This window comes from Protopterus annectens, chromosome 3.part0, assembly GCF_019279795.1.
Source record: "Protopterus annectens isolate FY-2018-M chromosome 3.part0, PAN1.0, whole genome shotgun sequence".
In the NCBI taxonomy this organism is placed as follows: domain Eukaryota; kingdom Metazoa; phylum Chordata; order Ceratodontiformes; family Protopteridae; genus Protopterus; species Protopterus annectens.
This window is the reverse complement of record NC_056731.1, coordinates 70,044,131-70,051,568: the sequence shown is the minus strand read 5'-3', so window position 1 is coordinate 70,051,568 and position 7,438 is coordinate 70,044,131.

Genomic DNA, 7,438 nt, shown 5'->3' with positions numbered 1-7,438 from the left:
GTTTCAGCCTTGCAGAGGCTGTTTGTTTTGTTGCTGGGCAGAACACTGGCCATTGGATATGGTGTGCTTAAAGCACTTTCAAGCGGTTATTAGCGGGTTTGCGCAGAGGTAAGCACTGCTGACTTCCGGTCACAGTGTCTTACATGTAGTTAGCTTCTCCTTTGCTTAATCTGTGTCGGCGGTGCTTCACCCCCACCCACACGCACTTGCACAAACTCACTAGTTCTTATATATGCTTACTACTGCTTATCTGTGCATATGCCTGCTTACTGCTGACTTATTCATTATGGTACTGACTCTTCACATGTGCATTTCATGCAGTACTCCAGTTCACATTTAAATGTTATTTAGTAGGTTATACAGCAATAAAATGTAAACATATGTTAGAATACAGATTTCACGTGGTAAATGGTATGTGCTGCAGTAATGCCTGCTCGTTAGGCAGGTGTTCTGACCACTACACTACTGCTGTGCTGTTTCATTTGCATATATCTTCCTTGGTATCCTCTTCAGCCTTTTAAGCTGCTTTAACCGTAGCTAAGCGATGGGCACACCCACGCACCTACGGTTACCTGTACTCAGAGTTTTAGAAATAAATACAGGGGTTACTTATTTTTATTTTTATGTCCTGTTGCTGTCGTTGATCCAAAATAAAAGAGACTGGCACCACAAGGACAAAAATAATGTTTTAATTATATCACATTCCAGACCGGTTTCGGCAAGTAGCCTTCATCAGTGATATCCTAGTACATGTTCATTAGTTTAAATACGCTTGGTATCCCATCATTTCTTATGACATCACTTCCACCCCAATAATTAGTGCATAAAATTGAAACAAAAAGAGAAATTAATAAATACATCACATTTTATCATTCAGACCTGGTGAGAATAAACCCCCTAGTTTAATAATCCATTTCCTTTCTTTTTGATTCAAAATAGAGTGCCATCCTGTTTCGAAGGATCTATTACCCATGACCTTATCTATTACTGCAAAAGTAAACCTAGCTGTTGTATGTACTTGAGAATGTCTGTATAAAGGGTTTGTGATTCTTTGGTTACGTATGTCACTAAGATGTTCAGACATGCGGCAGCGCAAAGATAAAGAAGTTTATTTACAGTTTCTGCTGTTCTACTTTGCAGGGGTGTGTTTATTCTGGGAGCTCTGCTCTCAGACACCCCTCCTGCACTCGTCCATGCTCTGAGTAGGATTACGAGGTCAGGCAGCGCACCTTCATTAATATGCTTGGTGCACTGCCATCCTCCTCCTAAACGGCCACTTCCATGCAGAACTAGCCTAGTCCTGCATGGCAGATTAGTGAATCCAGGGGATGCTCTTTCAATGAACGGTTGGTCATACCTACATAAAAATGTGGGTATACATTACACATAGCTAAGTAAACAAGTCAATACTCTTGCGGTCAATATAAAGTCGAGGCAAGTACTTCTTACAAGTCAAGAGATGAATAAAAAACTTTTCAACAGATATCACATGGCAAGCTACTCATATGGCAAAGGAATATGCCAATTCTTATAGATGTTTCAGAATTTCTCCTAAGTCTGGAACCATAACAGAGTTGCCTCTTCAAGGAGACAGCATTCCTAAAACAAAAACTAGGCTGATCACCTACAATCCATTTTGAATCACCAGCAGACTTTAAAATTGGCCAGTTCTTTTTGATGACTTCACAAACAAAATTAATATCACTTGAATAGGTCAGTGTAACCTTAGTATAACCTTTTGTATTTAACAGACAAACTATCTAGTCACAAGTATCAATGTTCCTTACATTAAAAACATGGTTTGGCCCTCATTCTCCAGAGCCCACATGCTTCAATGCAGGGACCACAAATCTCATTGATACCATATGCCCTCCTGATGAACCTTTCACTCAAATCTTCAAATGCACATCTCATTTCATCATCATTAGTATGTAGTCAAGATACCCTCATATATTGTCCTTTTAATGCATTCTTAAAAACATGCCCAGGATGTATGCTGGTGTGATGAAGAACACTATTTCTCCAACAGTCCTTCCTATACAGGCAGGTATTAAACTGCCCATCATTGTCCTTATATACTCCAACATCAAGGAAATCCATAACAGTCTAGAAACATTTAAAGGTAAATCTAAGAAATGTTGTACTGCTATTCAAAATAAAACAAAATCATCCAATAATGCAGAGGGAGCCATCCCAAAGCAAAAAAAAATGTCATCAACAAAATGGCCATTATACTTGATGTGTAAAAAAAAATGCTTGACACCAAGTACAAACTCAGCATCCCAGCCAGCCATAACCATATTGGCATAGCTGTTAGTACATATGGTCCCCAATGCTACACTAAGCATCTTGTAAGTAGAACATATCATCAAAAATAAACACTTTGTTCACAAGGATTAATTCAAGCAAAGAACAAATACGTTTGATTGAATCATGAGTATAACCACTACTGTCAGACAAAAAAAGCCTCACAGCATCAATACCTGTATCATTAGGTATTACGGTGAGTAAAGTTTGCACATCCATCATGAATATTAGGTAATGTATAGCTAAACCAGATTCGACCACAAATTCTGAAAGGCCTGGTAAAAAATGTTCAGTATCCTTGAGTCCATATGGCATCTGATCCAAGACTGATCTCAATTTACCCTCCATGTAGACAGATAACGGTTTGGTCAGCCATCCCCAGATGGAAACAATAGGCCACATTGGTGGTCTCTCAAGTCTCTTATGAACCTTGGGTAGCCCATGCATAACTGGGATATGTGGTTTGTTAACCATTAGGAAATCGTAAACCTCCTGCGTTAACAACCTGATCATCAAAAGATCATATAGCATAGCCTGTACCGACTGTATGAGTTCGTAGACTTCCACTTTGGTAATTGTGCTTGCATTAGAAAGTAAAACATGCATACTATCAAAATACTCTGTCCTGTTCATAACTACTCAACATCTCCTCCTTTGTCTGCTGGTCTTACCTGAATATCAGAGTTATCCTGTAACTCTAACAAGGCTGCTCTTTCTTCTTTAGTTAAATTGTAGAAATTTTGAGAATGCATGGTATTCAGGCTCTCATAAATGTCAGCCTCACAAACTTTCAAAAACACTTCAACAAGTGGATGAGAAAGATGTACAAGGGTACTATGTTTTCTTATAACAGATGTCACATTAGAAACAGGAAAAAGTAACCAAAGTAAAACATTCTATGTAAACATTCTCAAACTTAATACCACATCACTAAAATCGGAGCTATTTTGAGGAATGAGAGACACACCTTTATTGAGTACGGCCAGCTGCTGCTCAGACAGTACCACCAATGAAAGACTGATGATGAATAATTCTGAACTTGGTTCCACGCAACTGCGTTCCTAGCCACAGAGTCCAATTCTTGGTTCATCGAGATCTTCCTCCACTTGCATCCTCAACTCTGCAACCATTGTCCTCAGCATGCTCCTCACTGTCTTACTGATACTGGTAATCCTAGGAATGCTGACATGGATAAAGGGGCAGACATGATTCAATCCTTCAGACGAGCCCCTAAAGCAGAAATGGACACCTACCTGGAAACCATGGCATTCATAGATTCAATCCACCTTCCTCCACAGTCAGAACATGCAGCCCAGGCCACTTTAGAAGTGGAATCTATATTAGGTAACGGAGTTGTCACATTGGTAGCATCTTTGACAGGCAGATTTGCTTCACTCAGAGTATCGCTATTCACAGAGGCACTACTATTGTCATTAAGAGTATTGCCATATGGCCAAAGTAAGATGTTGCCCATTTTAAAATGTAAATAGTCCCTCTCAATCTACTTTTTCTTTTGCTGTTGTAATCTACACTCATAGGCAACAATACTGTCATCTAGAGCATCAATCTTGGAATGACAAAAATCAGAGGTAAACCTGTTAGATAGATGATCTATCATAGATCATCCTGTAATTTTTCAATATCCATCACCAACTCATTTTCAGTCAGTCTAAAAATGTCCATAAGCAGCCTCATATAATTAAAACTAAGTTCCAAGTTGAGTGCCTGCCAATGTTTTAAGAAATCCAGGTTGACTCACCATACATTGGCATTCTGAAGATATGCAGCCCTCTTGGTATCACCTTATGGTGTAGACATGCTTCTAAGTGAAGCCCTTGTGTCAAAGGAAAAAACTTCAAAGACCAATTCACGTAAGGTTCAAGCAAGGCAACCTTTATTAACTTGCAGCAAGGAGACAAAGCATGCAGGCAGAATGATTTGTCTGAACATTAATAATTAGTATGGTATTTTTATACAGTTCTTTCTATGTCACACAGAAATGTTACTTGTATTGCTGACGTAGTTAGACACAGCTTTCTGTATTGTTCTACAGAAAATGTTACTAGACTAATTGCTGACTAGTTGAGAATAACTGCTGAGCCTGATTTACAAAACATTTGAGAAAAACAACCTGGCCTTGGGGCTTATTTAAGCCCACCACACACTTTCAATTCTTCAATTGCGCAGTTCTAATATATGTGTTACATTTTGTCTAGATTCAGGGTACATTTCTAGTTTAGGTACAAGTAATGCTGACTACGGTTTATACTTTCAAGCATCCTTTGTTTTCTTTATCAAAGCTTCTAGCAGCTGTGTATTTTCTCATGGCATAAGCAGAAAATCAATAACTCTTTGTAAGTCTCATGACACTAGTAGAAATGAAGCACTTCTTATTATTTTCATGACATTAGCAGAAATCAAATGCCCCCTGTTATGTTTCTAATAGCTGTGCAGATTCATGCAGTGTGAACAGAATAAATGTATTAACTCTTTTAAACCTCAAATGCACTAAGCATGCATATTACTAATATATATTTTTCTAACATTTCCCACCTTTTAATACTTTTATTCTACTTTCAAAATAAGCATAAACAGTTTTTTCTTCCCCTAACCTCTTCCTACTCAGGATTTGCAGTTAAGAGAGTCATTCAGTTTAAACTTATGAAAGGATTTTCAAATTTTCAACAATTCTTCAAGTTCAGCACCTTGGTATAAGGTTTCTGAAACTGACATGTTATAAAGTCTTTAATCAGTCTTTTCATGCAAGGGATGCAGCAGCACACACATACCACCAGTCGGATCATTCCTACACAGATGGCAATCAGGATGTTCATCAGTATACTGCCCCACCCCCAAAACAATCTCTGGAAAAAGTCCATCAATGGATTTGGTCCTGGTTTGGTCATAGCCGACACTTGCTGAATTACCTCAAGGTGATTGTCTATCTCGTGTTTGTGTTCAGGAATATACGAACAGCACTCCTCCTGGATTAAAGCACAAGTACCTCCTCTCGCTGCTAGGGTGAAGTCAAGAGCCATGCGGTTTTGAAGCACTGCAGTTCCCATGGCAGTCAGTTCATCAGTCACCAATTCTACAGCGGAAAATGTTGCATTCCTCATTATTTCAAGAAGTTTAGACAGTTTTCTCAGTTCCTAGATTGATTTAGTTGCTCCATATGCTGGCAATACACCTGCCCACGAGATGATGGTATCACCCAAGTCCATATGCGACAGTCCATTTTTCTCTAAGCCCACAGCATGTTGGTTTTTCCAGCCCACATTGATCTGCCCCACTGGATTGACAGGCTTTTTGATTTCTCGTCAAACATTCCAAATTTTCCCCTTAGGTAAAACTGCTGTGTGTCGTATGGCCGGAACCAGATACCCCAAATAACAACTGCCGGACCAATTCTCAGGTAACCACTTATATGCTTTCCTACCACATACAAAGTAGCAATCTTCTACTTTGGTAGTAACTTTACTATGTCCTGGCTCTGGATGAAACATTTTTTTGTCAACTATAATCAGTTGTTTATAGAGGTCAGCATTATGTTTTACTTCATCAGTTGTTCTATGCATAATTTCAAAAAATGAATCATAGCTTGTGTTGCAATAGGAACCTGTGTTATCAGTTTTATTGTAGCATCTATAAGGAACCGTCACATTGCAATTGCTCCAACCCACCCGAACTGTATCATTTTTGTAAAAACAAACAGTACCCTTCTGTCGAACAGACAAGTGCAATGCTACTTTATCTTGTGATGTGACATCTGATGTATCATAGACTAAATTTTCCCAGGTCTTGTTGGCTCCTAGGGGGATTGAAGTTAACAATAACCCCCCATATGCTGTTGGCAAAGCTGTGCAAATCCAGCAATTCGAAACATTGAAGGTCTCAACATACATATATTTGATTGCCTGGTAAGTGTTGAAGTTTGGGTGCCATTCTACGTGCAACTCTCCACGTTTATTCAGTTCAGTTTGTGTGGCTGGGAAAAGGAATGGCCACAACAAAAAAATTATTGTCACTAGTACAGTCAACAGGATGATTATGCAATACTTTTGAGGAAACGGTTGTTCTGCATTCCTGTTTTCTCCGACTCTTCCAAGTAGGTGTATTTGGATTTTTCTGGATTCCATCATCTTTGCTTTTGACATGTGATCTTACTCTCTGCCCTAATGGGACCTTCAGCACCGATGGTTTCTTCACTGGGGTTGAGACGGATCAGTCCTATTGATCTGACCCCCCTTTGTAGCCAGACTTTGTGCTGAGGGCCCCAGTGGAGAGGTAAGATTTTTGTCCAGTTCAAAGTTCTTAACTAGTTTGCAGTGCATCAGGTGGATCCACGAAGCTCGCTGTGCTATCTTGACTGTGGTGGATGTCAAAAGAAGCACCTGGTATGGACCTTCCCACCTTGGTGATGACCAATTCTTCTTCTTTATAACTTTTATCCACACTCAGTCTCTGGGTGTCACTGCCACTTCTGATGTCTGGGTTTGCTCTCTATCTGAAACAGAATTTGACTGCAACAGATGTTTAGAATTCATTAACTTCTTCATATACTCAGCTAGTGTAAAATCAGCTTCCTGGTCTGAGGATATGAGAAGTTTCCACTGGGGTGTATAATAAGCCCTTCCAAATAGTTTTTCAAAAGGCGTCAATCCTTTTGCAGTCGGAACAGTTCTCATGCTCAACAGCACCAGGGGCAAACAATACAGCCAATTCTTTCCTGTCTCAGCTATTAACTTTCTCAATTTGTTTTTTAATATACCATTATGCCTTTCAACTAGCCCTGCAGATTGCGGATGGTATACACAATGATTTTTTAAAGAAATACCAAAATGCTTATGGTTTGGTTTATAAAGTGTGTACCGTTGTCACTGTAGATTCTTTCCGGAATTCCAAATCTAGGAATGATTTCTTTGACAAGTACTTTTGCCACCGTAGCTGCATCTGGATTTTTGGTTGGAAAAACTTCCACCCATCTGGAAAACATATCTACAATGACAAGACAATACTTTTTATTTTCACATTTGTTCAATTCTATGAAATCCATACAGATAGTGTGAAATGGATATGGTGGTATGGGGAAACTCCCTTGCTTGGGCTTTATCTCCCCCTGTGCATGATG